Here is a 15,589-nt window from a genome sequence, read left to right on the forward strand (position 1 = left end):
GTGTGTGTGTGTGAGTGAGTGAGTGAGTATTCAGTCCTACAAGAGCCAGATTTGAGGTAAGTAAGGTCGATTAACGGCCAAACTTGTGATGCTGCCTAATATGCCTATGTCACATTACACCCAAAAATGGCTGCTTTGGGTGTAATGTGAACTAGGCTAATAGCTGAACAGCTCAATACACTGCACGGGTATACTGCTAGTAAATATAGAAGTCAGATGAGCACGGTCCATACCAGCTCCTTGTGTTGATGGTTCAGGGCTTGTTGTAGAAAGGTCTGGGTACGATGTAAACACATCAGTAGTTTCTGAATCAAATGGAGACATGGTGGAACTGTTCACAGATGCAGCTGAGAGAGTAGATCCAAGCATGACTGGTTTAGGAGTTGTCTTGGGAGCTGGAAGCATGGCTGAAATCAATAGATAATATATTTATAGTACCAATCAATTATTTGGGCAGATCATCACCTATTGAAGAAAAGGTGATGGTAGCATGATTTATTTTACTGTATATCTTAACATGAAACATGAAAAATAATTTATCAATGAAGAGCATAAACTTACCATCTGTAACTTCAAGATTCACCTCTATATATGGATCACGGCCTATCTCCACCAATCCACAAAAGTATTTCTTAGAGTCTGACTTTTGGAGTTGAATGAAGGTGACAATTAAATCTTTTCCTGTGTTATTTAAGTGTATTCTGTCCTTAATTTTAGATTCTCCAGATGCTGCTCTGATTATGACGTCTTTCTCTTCATGTCTCTTGCATGGCTCCCGACAAAGGTACTTTTCTTTATTTTTATCATTAAAAAAAGATCTGGAGTTCCAGTCTGAACATGTGAATGTCACATTTTCACCAACATGGCCGGTTACGGTGATCATCTCCACAACACTCAGAGCTACAAGAGGGAATCAAGGAAACAGTTTACAATTATTACCTGGAGTTCATCATTCAACATCTCTACAATATAGACGATCATTTGATCAACTGAAGACTGAAGTTACTTTGAAATCCTTTGAAAGTAAATATCCTTTATTTGAATTTTGAATGGGTGTCACTCAAATGATATGGTTCAATACAGCTCATTATTTGTCAATGTCTGCACAAAGCAGGTTGAGACACAGACAGACAGAAGTAACTCACCAGGAAGAAGACAACAGTAAATGTAGATGTTTCTCATCATCATGACGACTATCAAGGATCCAGTGTGAAGAAAATGTCCAGTACGTCCAACCAGAGTCTGTTTAGCTTTGAAGAAACCTCTGTTTCTGTTTCTACTCTAACCTGCTAATACTCAATACAACTGTCTCCTTCCTTTTTATACCGTTAAAGCTCCACCCTCACCCTAAACTCTCTCTCTCTCTCTCTCTCTCTCTCTCACTCTCTCTCACACTCACTCACTCACTCACTCACTTGCACGCACCCCCCCCCCCCCCCCCCCCCGTCATTTTTACATTTGACCTTTGCTTTTAGTATGACCACTCTGACTCGTACATACAGCACATCCTGTTGCCAACAGGTTTTATCTAAAGGAGTGAATTATGAATTGTCACGTCAGTGTGTGTGTGTTTCCTGTCCTATGTCCCTTTTCCTCTCGGTCTCTTGCTCTGCTCAGATCTCCACAATCACTCGTCACTAGGTGCATCTTGCCCAGAAGAGTGTAAATTCTGTGTTCAACATCATTTGCATATACACTGTTTTTAACTCAAAATATAAACAACATATCACACATCAAATTAGGTCAACACCTTTTTGTGCTCATTTTTTAAAGGAGAGGTTCAGTACCCAGCATTTTAGAATCAGTGATACAAACCCACAGTGTGTACAAACCCACAGTGTGTACAAACCCACAGTGTGTACAAACCCAGTCCCAACTCAAATCCCCAACCCTCCCTCACCTCCCCCACATGGTGACCGATCCCCCCAACATACTCATCACAGATCTCTAGAACAAAATACAAAAGGAAATGATCCCCGATTTTCTACTCATCTGCTGCCGACATTACTGTCTTTAAGAGGCTCTAGCGGGCTCATTTTTACAGCTATAGTGAAGAACTTATATCATGTGAAAATAGACCTACAGCCTCCATTGTCCCAACCATGTCATGCTACAGATGTTATTCATTAGTGAAATCTCCAAATGTCAAAGTTTTTTTAAATATCAAATCAGAGCATGAATTTGTCTATGGTGTTCTTGACTGCAGAACTGAAAATGGCCCCGATTTTCATTTCAGAAATCTGATCACCTTATATTAGAGGTAAGATGTGAGGCATCGATATTAAATTTAGACTGTTTAATAACAATCGAAAATCTTGCTCGTAGCTTCTTTAATGTGCACCCACATTAGATGCTTTCACAATTGAAAAGTAAGATGGTGGAACAACGTTGCGATATCAACGTTGATTCACCTTTCAAAATCTAAAAACATAATTCAACAGTTGAGTCAACGTTGATGAAAGACTTTAATGTTGAAAAGAAAGAAACATTGAAAGAACGGTGCAATATCAACGTTGATTCATCTCTCCAAATTGAAATATAATTCAATGTTGATTCAACCATGGACATGACGTTGATTCACCGTTGAATGTTGAAATGCCAGCTGGGTCAAGAGTGAATAGAGTCGCAGGAATGAGTCCAGAAAACATGGCTGCTAACACTTCACTTTGTCACGTGTGAGTATAATGATATTTCATTTGGAGCAAGATAGATGCCTATCAGAAAATACTAGAACATAAAATGTGAAAATATTAAATATTTGAAATATTTAAGTATCCTACTTAGGTGGCAATGGCAAGGTGGCAATGGCACAATCACTAAAACAATGTTTACCTGCTAAATCATACATCATTTATTTGCATCAGCTAACTCATTAAATGCAAAACTCTGGTGAGGTCCAACAAAATAAATGGGAGTGAATGTAAGTTTGATTGATTTTGGAGACAGTGAAAGTGGTCAGACATTCTTTTCATGAGTTATTTTATTTTTTACATATGAGTGAAGCCAGAGTGAAAATACACACCGCAGAACTGTCTTTAGGGAGTTAGTTCTGAGGCATAAGTTACCATGGTTACTGAGTGGGCTCATATTAAGCCCGGTTGATATCGAGATAAGCCAGGCTAGTTCTGCTGCATATGTTACCATGGTTACTGAGCTGGGATTCAGGATTTCAGATAAACCAGAGGTTGATAGAACCTCACTTAAAAGAGCCAGCCTTATCGAAATACGTAAGCACAGGCTTGATGGGTTTACTTTCAAAATACATTTGACTGATTACAATCTAATCATCTAATCATTAGATGCTTCAGATTGTAATCAATAATATAACCAATAATATAATCCACAGGAGAGCCCAAACACTTTTGGTTGCTTTCAGGTTACTTTGGCTTCACAATCTGTACAAAAATGACTAGTATCTTTAAAATCAATACAATCAATGTAATGTGTCAAAGGAAACAAAATGGCCACTAACAACAGCACAATGTGAATACATAATATAATGATATAGATGATATATAATAGATGTTAATAAAAAAAACGTGTATCAAAATATATACACATATTATACAACCAAATACAGAAAAGGCACAGTACATAAGAAAATAACATCAGGCCAGTAGCCGTCATACCTTAGATAATGCCTCTATTTAAAAGCCTATTTAAAATAATGCCTCTATTTAAAAGTGGATGTCCCTAAGATATAGAGACAGGATCGACCAACACCGGGTGCGTGTGTGCGTGTGTGTGTGTGTGTGTGTGTGTGTGTGTGTGCGTGTGCGTGTGTGCGTGTGTGTGTGTGTGTGTGTGTGTGTGTGCGTGTGTGCGTGTGTGTGTGTGTGTGTGTGCGTGTGCGTGCGTGCGTGCGTGCATGCGAGGGTGTGTGTGTGTGTGTGTGTGTGTGTGTTGTGTCTCATGTCAGGTTAATTGTGACATTGCTGTAGGTCTCCGCCACAGTGGCCGGGTCAGATTTTGATAGATGGGCTCTGGAGCTGCATCCTGAGAAAATGGAGAATATTATCCACAGCAGGTAAGGAGAGAGATCATAGCTTGGAAACGCAGAGTACATTAACTGTGTAGCTAAATGAGAGAAACACATACATGGCTGACTCTGTCAGAGGGTGGGAGAGTGCTGTAGACTTGGTCCTGATCTCTAGTGGCTGGGCTGAGGGTTTGATAGATGCTGTCTGGACCTGCAGCCTGTGGAAACAGAACATGACTGTTGCCTGCTATAGTATCCACACAGGTCATTACAGGCATTATGTGGTACGATGAAGATGCAGTAGCCTCTACATCACTGAAGTATCTACAGACAGGCAGGTGGCAAGGTTTTATGGGTGCTAGAAATATCACATGCTTCTAGCACCGCATCCTGAGTATGTGCACTTGAGCAATTGTGTGCCACATAGCGCACCTTATTTTATACAGTATAGTAGTGAGATGATGGCTTTTACTCTATGTTTACTCATGCATGGTAAACCTTGTTGAATGCTTGCATTTATCGCATGTCAAAATCTGCTTAAGCATAATCCCTGAGCTATGTAAGGCCCAGAGGGCTCTGTATCTGTTTGATGTCCACTGATAGTGAAGACAACATGGAGCAGATCGAAGAGAAACTAACTGAGAAGATTTCCAAATGTTCATTTGTATACGACACCTCATCTCCGAATTACAAACCCTACCAGATCACCTAATAGAAATATCCCCAAACACGAGGTTCAGAGTGTCAACCATAAATAAAAATGATGATAGTTACTGCAGGACGTCAGCCATTGGCTCTGTTATGAAGCGTCAAGTATGACATTTTGTCCGTCACAATCTTGTTTTTTTGGAGCCAAAAGTGATCATATTTGGACGAGAGTATTGAGCTAGGGAGGAGCTCCTCAGGGTCCAATCAGCTGAAACAAGCCACCTAGCGGCTAGCCACCTGTCACTCAAAGTTGTCACACCCTTAATTATGCATAACTTTAAGCCTTAATTATTTAAACGAGTGAGTTATATAAAAATTCACCCCCATACAGTTGTCATTAACAGGGAAATTATAGAGACCAAAATAGTTTTTTTTGTACCAGGCTGTAAACATGTTTATTTCTGCTGTAAAGTTGTGCATTTTAACATGGGGCTCTATGGGGAATTACTTTGTTTGGAGCGAGCCACAAGTGGCCATTCGAGGAACTACAGTTTTTGGCACCTCCAGTTGGCTTCATTTTTTCAGAGGATGTTGCTTGGTGTAAACACTACAATGTCTTAGAGAGCCAAAGTCACGGCCCTTCCAGTAGGGCCCTATATGACTGCTGGTGGACAGCAAGATAATCTTTTTTTTTAATCCCGTTTGAATTGTGCCATGAAGTACACATATGATTGTTGTCAATTTAAAAGATAACTTTGCAAGTCAAGAAAGTCGCAGTTTGTCGTAAAACTGTTGCACTATGTTATAAATTAGAACTTTCTCTCTCGACAGACCCTTCAGATGATGTATATTGTGCGAGATGAGAGATGTCCTAGTGGATTGAGTGGTTTCATACAAAACTAAACGTTATGTTTCAGTTTTACGACAAATTGCGACTTTGCAAAGTTATCTTTTAAATTGACAAACATCACATGTGGACTTCATGGCACAAATGGGATCAAAAAAATGATTGTCCACCACCACGCTGGTTTGTGTGCTGAAGCAGGAAGTGGGTGTAACTTTGGTTAGCTAAAAAAGGACACCACTACCATCAAGTTTTTCGGTATTCAGAATCACCGACACCGAACTGTCACTGCAGACATCTACTGCAGCCATTCTTCACAGAGCTATAGTTTGTCCTGTTAGACATCAAAACATGTTATTACTACTGTATGAGAAATCCATCAGAACATCATGGAAGAAACACATGTTGCTATCATAAATGTATCATTCACCTCCTCAGCATCTTCAGATGGGCTGCCAGCACTGGACACCACCACTGAAAACATATTGGACAACATGTGGTAACATGACTGATCTTTTACTGGTTATATGAATATCTGTGTGTGTGTGTGTGTGTGTGTGTGTGTGTGTGTGTGTGTGTGTGTGTGTGTGTGTGTGTGTGTGTGTGTGTGTGTGTGTGTGTGTGCGCGCGTGTGCATGTGTTTGTGTGTGTGTTACTTGAGCGATTTCTGGTCATCCTCCTGTAAAGCATCAGCACCACCATCAGTAATACGGTTACCATGACAACTGCACCCACAACAAAATACGGTCCACCTCCTGTAAGAAAGAAAAGATGAAGAAATAAAAACTAATGGAGGCAAGTCATGAACAAGCCTAACTCTAACTCTGTAAAGATAAGGATCATCACAGTCTCATAATATTTATGAGACAGTTCATCACATGACCAGTTTCCTCTTCACATTCTTTGCACTTCAAGTGTGGTCACCACCAGGGGGCAGCACACTGTGTTAATCCGGGCCTGCACTGAAATGCCTACAGTGATCATTTAAAACTTAGCCTTCTTACAGTAAGTCAGTGAATACCATTAGTCTCTGAATGAGCTGAAACTTGAGGATACTGTGAAGTGAATTTCAATATCAGTAATTTATCATGAATTGTGCTCTCTTCAGGTATCCAGTTTTAGGGCCGTTCATTTGCCATATACAGTATGCATGACCCATTCAAATAAATATCGAAGTCAGATGAGCACAGTCTATACCAGCCCCTTGTGTTGCCGATGGTTCAGGGCTTGTTGTAGAAAGGTCTGGGTACGATGTAAACACATCACTGTTCACAGATGCAGCTGAGAGAGTAGATCCAAGGATGACTGGTTTAGCTGTTTTTGGACCTGGAACCATGGGTGAAATCAATAGATAATATATTTACAGTACCAATCAATTATTTGGGCAGATTATTACCAATTGAAGAAAAGGTGATGGTACAGTAACATGACAAATTTGTTACTGTATATCTTAACATGAAAAATAACAATTTATTAATGTAGAGCATAAACTTACCATCTGTAACTTCAAGATTCACCGCTATATATGGATCAGGGCCAAACACCAACAATCCACAAACGTATTTCTTAGAGTCTGACTTTTGGAGTTGAATGAAGGTGACAATTAAATCTTTTCCTGTGTTATTTAAGTGTATTCTGTCCTTAATTTTAGATTCTCCAGATGCTGCTCTGATTATGACGTCTTTCTCTTCATGTCTCTTGCATGGCTCTTGACAAAGGTACTTTACTTTTGTTTTATCATCTTCAAAAGACATGAGGTTCCAGCCTGAACATGTGAATGTCACATTTTCACCAACATGGCCGGTTACGGTGAACATCTCCACAACACTCAGAGCTACGAGAGGGAATCAAGGAAACAGTTTACATTACCTGGAGTTCATCATTCAACATCTCTACAATATAGACGATAATTTGATCAACTGAAGACTGAAGTTACTTTGAAATCCTTTGAAAGTAAATATCCTTTATTTGAATTTTGAACAGGTGTCACTCAAATGATATGGTTCAATACAGCTCATTATTTGTCAATGTCTGCACAAAGCAGGTTGAGGCACAGACAGACAGAAGTAACTCACCAGGAAGAAGACAACAGTAAATGTAGATGTTTCTCATCATCATGACGACTATCAAGGATCCAGTGTGAAGAAAATGTCCAGTACGTCCAACCAGAGTCTGTTTAGCTTTGAAGAAACCTCTGTTTCTGTTTCTACTCTAACCTGCTAATACTTAATAACCAGACAGCCTTTACAACTCCACCCTCATCCTATAAACTCCCCCTCTCTCTCTCTCTCACACACACACGCACACACACGCACCCCCCCTACGCACGCACACAGTTGGTTTTACTGACCTCTTTACTCACCCTTTGCTTTTACGTAGTATCATGACTCCAGACTTATAGCAGTACATTACATCATGTTGCCAGCAGGGTCTAAAGTACAGGAGTGAATTCTGAATTCTGAATAAATCACAAGAAGTAAGAACAGCTGGTTATTACTTTTAAAATACATTTGACTGGCCCAGGGGCCCCAAGAGCTCAGGGGTCCCCCAAGCCAGAGCCTGGTCTGATGACGATGTCTCTAACTTTATATTTACTGCAGTCAGAGGGGTTTGTCATTTCTATCATTCACATTATAATGTTGCCCTGTAGGCTATAAGATTGCCCTTATTTGTTGCATTGTGGTAGTGGGGGGGGCAGGGGGGGGGGGGGGTTGGTCTTTCTTTGAAATGTATATCTCTTCTAATGGAACAACACCAGGTCACCACATCCTTTAGCACTTGCACACAATATTCCGGTTTTTGCCCATATTCGGAAAATGCAACTGGAATATGCTGTTTACATGACCCTTATCAAATTCAGAATATTGTCATTTTCCTAATAATGGAATATTGTGTGCATGTAAACGTAGTCAGTGATGAAATAAATCCGTCCTGGCTGAGAAGGACAAGGGTAGTTAAGGGGAAAAGGTAGTTTCTCCAGAGTCTCCACCCTAGACATCGAGCATGCGTAAGATTTCTACTACTGTAAATAGCCATTCACTTGTTTTAAGTACCTCTGTCAACCCACTGCCCTTGTTTGTTTTAGCTTGTATGTGTGACCAAACTTAGTTTTACCCTTTAAAAAGAGGAGCAGAGGCAGAATGTTCCAAGTGTGGAAGGGAGGTTAATAGTGGCCGAGCACTAGGACCCAGACAAAGTCTATAAATAGGGGTGGAAACCTCACCTGGGCCTTTCACCCTGACACACTGACACACCTAGCAGCTGAGGCCACAAATTGTTTGGAGGTTGACTGGGTAGGTTTCCCTTTTTTTAAATGGTTTTAAAAGCATCAATTCAACACGCACACAATACATTATTATATTAAAGATTAAATAATTGTTAAAATGTGTCATTTGTTAGAGCCGCCATTCGTTGGTGAGGGAATAGAGTGAAGAGTGAGCTTGAGTACAAGCACCAGCACCAGAAGGTATGCTCAACTATAATGTGTGTGTTTTGGAGAATGTTTTTGGTTTTTGTGTTTTTACTGTATTAACATGGTTCTCTAATACAGATCCCAATCGCCTATGTGCCTGGCTGGGAGAGGGTTTCTGCATGTGTTCCAGTTTTATACCATAAGGTAGCTTTTATAATGATTGCTTTTGTCAAGTTTGATTTCCAAATTAATGTGATGTTGCTTTTGGGGTATTAATGTCATTTTGTTTTCTTTAGCTCCAAACAACCAACATTTGAGGAGCTGCCACTGTCTTTCCCAGACTCTATAGATTTTAATGTGTTTTAGTAAACTCACTGACCGGGCCTAAAGCCTGTGTGGCCTGCCTTTTCTACTTTTAGAGGGGATTTGGGTGGTGGAGCGGCCATTTTGGTTTGAGTATTGGTGTGCTTTGAGTCACCTTGAGTGCTGCATAACAGTCTGGATCCAGTTTGAGCTTTGATGTTTCATCCAGACCTTCCTTACCCGGTTTGTGACTCTCTTTGTGAGGCCCGACTCCACCTAATATAATCCCCCCTGATATTACAGTCTGGCCACACATGGTTTGTTTTCTATTGTTTTCTTTGTTTTCTTTATTTACAGTGCAGTCTACATTAAAGGGACCGTCCACCCTCATTATGGCCTGCTTGTAGGCCGGCATTGATATTGCCTGGTTTCGAGTGGTATTAGTTTTAACCACCTATATTGTCAATAAAATCATATATTTTTGAGTACAGCAGTCTCTGGCTCCAGTTCATTCTGGTATTGTGATTAACACCTGGTCACACAAGTATAAAATGTACAAAGTGTATTGAGACACGGGTTCAAGTTTAAAAGGCCCGAATGTTAAAAAGCTTGACAGTATAAAACAATAAGAACACATGTACAAAATGGAGGCCGCTAGTAGCCAGGAGGAGGGGTTGGTTGTCCCCAGAGAGAGAGAGCCAGAGAAGTAGGCTATCCCAATGGGTTAAGACCACAAATGTGGGTTCACTACAAAAAGCACAGCAAACGGGTTCACTACAACAGCAACTAGATGTCTGCCTATAAGCAGAAACACACCAACAGGTGAGTAGAAAAAGGGGGATTTGCCCGCTCAGCCCCTCAGTGGGACAACTTCTCCTCCACTCCTGGCCCAGGACAACCTGCAGCCAGAGAATACAAATTAGAAACAGGCAGATGGTTTGAAAATAAAAAATAAATAAGAGCAGTAACAGATAAAATAAGAATCAGGCAAAACAGCAGCTGACCATCTACAGAGACAGGCAAACAAGTGGTTAACTTAGCACACAATACATCCCCATACGTTCCAAACAAATTCCTCTCCAAACAGACATTTTACCTTCATATTAGACAATAAACCTCTGGCGATTCACAGGCTGTGGTGATACTCGTAGGCCATACATTCACTCCCGCCTACAAACAATCATGGCAAGGGTGTCAATTCAGTATGGCAAGATATGGCAACCGCCATACCTTGGCTTCTGGCCAAAAACAAAAAAAAAGCGCTTATTAATGATCCTCCTGTCCTCTCACCTGACAACCCCCGACGCAGCACGTCGGTTAAATATGTCATGTCGAGTCCTGAACATGTTCTTATGTTATATTATTCATTACCTGTTGTTGGTATTGTGTGGAATGATGTTTTATTATGGAGCAAGCCTCCCGAAGTGATTATTAAAGGAACACTCCGCCCATTTTCAACCAGCTTTGTATCATTAGAACATCAGTAGTATATCGGAAAACTGTAAACTGTTTTGAAGTCTGTCATTTAATTTGACAGTTATTGAGTGTTAAAGTGTGGACCAGTGACATCACTGGTCCACACTAACTCAAATTAATAACTCATTAACTCAAATCAACTCTCAATAACTGCCAAACTGAAGTCATTCATCTAGTCTGACAGTTATTGAGAGTTGATTTGAGTTAACTCATTGAGTGCCATGGACGAGTATGTTCGTCAATTGGTTTAGTAACGTAGAGTGCCAAGGACGAGTATGTTCGTCAATTGCGTTTTTTGACGGTGGGACGTGCATCAAAGCCAGATCCATCTCCTGTGAAAGTATGGTGGCTGTTGAATGTGTAAAAGCTATTTTAGGGACCCATTAGGTGGCGACATTGCTCTCCAGATTACAGAAAGGCAAGGAAAAAGCAGAGAAGAAGTCATGGGGAAACAGAAATCGCATCGCATCCGTATGCATCGATATGCATGAAGCATAACGTTAGCTGTGCCTGCAGCAGCCAATCTGCTGCCACAGTTGAGCATCTCCATGTCCGCTGCGATAGCCCATCCGCATGATTTTGTTATTAGTTGTTATTATTCTCAACTGGAAGCATGGGAGCCGGTGACAAATACACGCGGAACGCTGTAAAAAAGCTGGATGTAGCAGACTTTTCAGAGCAGAGCAAATGCAGCAGAAAGCCCCAGAGACACTCCCATACGGAGGAGGAGTGTGCAGTTGAGGGGGGGGGGGGCACGCAGAGCAGCACACAACACTGACCCAGACAGACCCAGACAGCAGGACAGGATTGGCAAACGCAAGCTAGAATATCTGATGCCCACCAGCAGTAAATCAAGACCAGCAAGAAGCTGCAACCAGCAGCGCACGCAGGGGCCAGCGCTGCTGGTTGCAGCTAAAAAATATTGTTTTGCCAAACAAAATTCCTTGGTTTTCGCTGTTCTATTGAAGGAAATTATTTTTGAGGTGTGACTACATCAGAAAATATTAGCTTCAGTCAGTGATGTGCATGAAATGTTTAATTTCACAAAAGGCTCATTATCTCAGCTTCTAGAAAAAAACGTCTGCTTTTGGTTAAATCAAGCTATCTTCTCCGGCTGAAAACTAAAGAACGGAAAATGATATCAATAAACCTGTTTTTGCTGATGATAGAAGAGAGTCTCATCGTTCTTTTTGCGTGTTCGGTGTTTACATAGTAATATCACACAATATTCTGTGGGCCTCGAGAAATAACTGAAAACGCTCTGAAACTCTGGCACTGGGAGCGTCCGTTCTCCAAAAGTGGCTGGCACTCAATGAGTTAATGAGTTATTCATTTGAGTTAGTGTGGACCAGTGATGTCACTGGTCCACACTTTAACACTCAATAACTGTCAAATTAAATGACAGACTTCAAAACCGTTTACAGTTTTCTGATATACTACTGATGTTCTAATGATACAAAGCTGGTTGAAAATGGGCAGAGTGTTCCTTTAATGCCTGCGTTTATATCGAGGTTAAGCTAAGATAGTTAACTACAACAGGAAGTGTGGACTTTCACAATAAAAGCCTTGCTAGTAAAACGTGAGTTATAAATGACCAGTAGCTAATATGTTTGTGGAAACCTGTTAGTAAGTGAATGGCATTTATTTCTGGCTCTGTAATAGTAAGGAGAGTATAATTGTAGCCATTTGATTTCATCCTGTTATAATTAATGTTATGGATCAGTAATAGTATATTTATGCAGATGGGGATATTAATGGGATTTATTTATGTGTTGCTGCACAGTGCCAGTAAAAAAAGACAGAAACACCATCCTCTCTCAGCTTTTTATTCCTCATACCTGGAGGCTTTAAGTGGTGTCCTGGCCGACACACAGGCGTGAACTTGGTGACAAACCCCTAACTAGCACCTATAGTCCATTGTTCTCTCCACTACACACTGTATAAATGCCATACCACTGTTTATTCAAATGTAACATATTCATGAACAAGTGCATGTCATGCCGTGTCAATACAAACATGTTCTATATATTATTTTTGTGAAAAACCAGACTTAATGTCACCCACGATTGTGAAGTAAGCCAGCTATTTAACACTGCCAGGAATGCAAACTAGTCACCTTTAGGTGACAGACCCCTTTTTCATTCCAAAATAGGACACTAAAAGTGAATGGTTTTTCAGTGGTTTTATGTCTGCCCTGCAGTGCCCTGCTGTCACCTTTTTCACTGTCCATGGGTCTGCATCCCTGCAGTGCACATTTGTTCAGCATTCATAAAATGCACTTGTTATGTTAGTTTTACAGTGACTAGAATGAAGAAAATGTTTACTACTTATACTGTAGTTGTCTCCTTAGTTAACCTTATAAGGTTGACATTATGTCATATAAATTAATTGCATAGAAACAACTCATGAAAATTGTCTATTGCACAACTGATTTCACCAAAAATCTTCAAGCTTGGGGGGGATACCCCCCCGAAACCCCCCCACCGTGGACCTTGCCATACCTTGGCCTTTACTGAACTGACGCCACTGAATCATGGTTAGACACAATGGCACTATTCAGGATAATCCAACAAAAATGAGTCAACCTAAAAGATCACTCACATCAGTGCCAGACACCAAGCTCCTACCTATGAAGCTCTTAGATTGTCAGGCTGGGGTGAGCGCTCTAGGCTGTATCTTCACTCCTGCCTACAAACAGTCATAGTTAAAGCAGTGAAAATAAACATGAAAGTTCAGCATAATGACCCACCAACATACAAACTCACTCATAAATTGTCAGAAGCCGAGCTCCAACCATTTCCAAGGGAAATCAGAGAGTGAGGGATGAGGACAGCTCAACCCAAGAAGGCCAGTATTTCAATAATGAGAGACTAGTAGAAAGTATAACAAGCTTTAATGATACAACAAATTAATTTTGGCGTATGACTCCATGATATGATGACGCTCTCCTGAGATGATGAGAGGGCATCGTCAGTGAAGAATAGGATAGGAAATCCCCCATAAGGAATTCTTCAATCATGAGGCATGACGATGGTGGTGGTCAGGGGAGGAGGTGGGGCGAAAACAACTGCTTCAGCGATGATGATCAGCAACTGAGAATGACACATGGCACATACACAGCACATAGCAAACAGAGTAACATGGACCCTGATATACTACGCTGATTAGGTGATTGGGATCAGCTGGAGAGGAATACCTTGGGCTGATTGGTTATTGCCACATGTGTGGTAAACTGTGAATGGGTGAGGAGACAGCATCAGAGAAAGGGGGCGAGCCTAACAATGAATGGGTTATACAACCTCAAAGAAAGGGGGCGTGCACTGTGATATGACGAGAACTGGGCGTTAGCTGTTAAGTAGTCTTCATTATTGAAAATAGTCCAAGACATCATTTATTGAGAGGCACCTAACTGTGATCAGCAGCACCTGTGCTGGAATGGTGTGCATCACTAGGGGAGGGAACCTGATTGGAGTGGGCCAGGCCTCTAAAGTCAGCCTGGCTACATATGCATACCTTTTCCCCTGCTTCTGCTGATTCTGATCAGTAATATAATCAATAATATAATCCAGAGGCGAGCCCAGTCTTTTGGTTGCTTTCAGACTTTGCCTTCAAAATCTGTACAAAATTATATTAGTATCTTTAAAATCGACAAAATGAATGTAATGTGTAAAATATTACAGGTTTTACTTTGTAGGATAAAATATTCAGGACAACTATATTTCTCACTAAATCTGCTTTTAATGTTGAAGTGCACGTGGCCAGTGGAGAAATGATATAACATTATAATGTAAGGCAGTGTGTGACAGGATGCTTGATCAGGCCAAACAGGACGTTTACTTGGAGGTTTGCAGTGATGAAGGAAACAAAATGGCTGCATGTGTGAAGCGTGAAGTGATGGACTTCCCTGATTCTGCTGATTGTGATATAGATGCTTCAGATTGTAGGCTAATCAGTAATATCATCAGTAATATAATCCAGAGGCGAGCCCAAAGTCTTTTGGTTGCTTTCAGGTTACTTTGCCATCAAAATCGGTACAACATTATACTAGTAATCGATCAAATCAAAGAAATGGGTAAAATATTACAGGTTTTTGCTTTGTATACTTTGGACAGTATAATCCCATTACATGTAATATATTTCTCCCTAAATCTACTTTTACTGTAAGTGCACATGGCGGAGAAATGAAAATATAACATTAAAATGTAAGTGTGTGACGGGAGGGTTGATCAGGCCAAATTTGACGGTTACGTGGAACTTAGTCTCACAGTGCCAACCGCTGGAAGCTTGATGACGTCGATGGTGGGTCTGCACTACGTGAGACTATATGTGGAACTAGCTCTGTGGAGGTTTGCAGACAGTGACATAGGAAACAAAATGGTGTGGCGTGTGAAGTGATGGACTTGTTGCTGTGTATTCAAAACCACAGGAGCTCAACATGAACTGCGGTTGACCACACATGCAATAGACCAGAACTGCATCCAGCACCAAGGCAGCGCACCTTTTTAGGGGAAACCCACCATAGTAAAAGACGGTACAAGAAGCCGAAACCACTTCAAACAAACTATTTAAAATGGTTTAATTTGATAGAGATATGCCGAAGAGTTGCTGTGTTGTTATAGTTTCACTAACAATAAAAAAAAAAATGCCCACCACGCTCACAGCCGCGCGGTATCCTCCTAACCTCGTGAGGCCTAAATAGGCCAATATGACCCAGATGCTTGCAAGTATAAACCCTGATAACTTGAGTTATTACTGTTTTCACTGGTATACTACCTCCTACCACGATAGGTGTATCAGATCTCCAGTAACATGAGAAGCCTCTCCTCCTTGGTGAAACCCACTGTGAGAAACCTTGGAGTCTTATTTGACTCCGATCTCAACTTCGACCATCAAGTGAGATCGGTGGTTCAGTACTGTTTCTTTCAAC

The 15,589-nt window shown here is 40.9% G+C and overlaps 1 long non-coding RNA gene across 1 annotated transcript; it reads right to left on the bottom strand.

The window, feature by feature from the left end:
* Positions 1-240: 240 nt before the first annotated feature.
* LOC310794145 lies at positions 241-1,280 on the bottom strand. Its single transcript, XR_014553550.1, has 3 exons — positions 1,146-1,280; positions 562-900; positions 241-407 (listed from the first exon to the last, which is right to left on the bottom strand). It is a non-coding gene; the product is annotated as an uncharacterized lncRNA (long non-coding RNA).
* Between the last annotated feature and the right edge of the window lie 14,309 nt (positions 1,281-15,589).

The sequence above is a fragment of the Poromitra crassiceps genome, assembly GCF_964638095.1.
Source record: "Poromitra crassiceps genome assembly, chromosome: 19".
NCBI lineage: Eukaryota > Metazoa > Chordata > Actinopteri > Beryciformes > Melamphaidae > Poromitra > Poromitra crassiceps.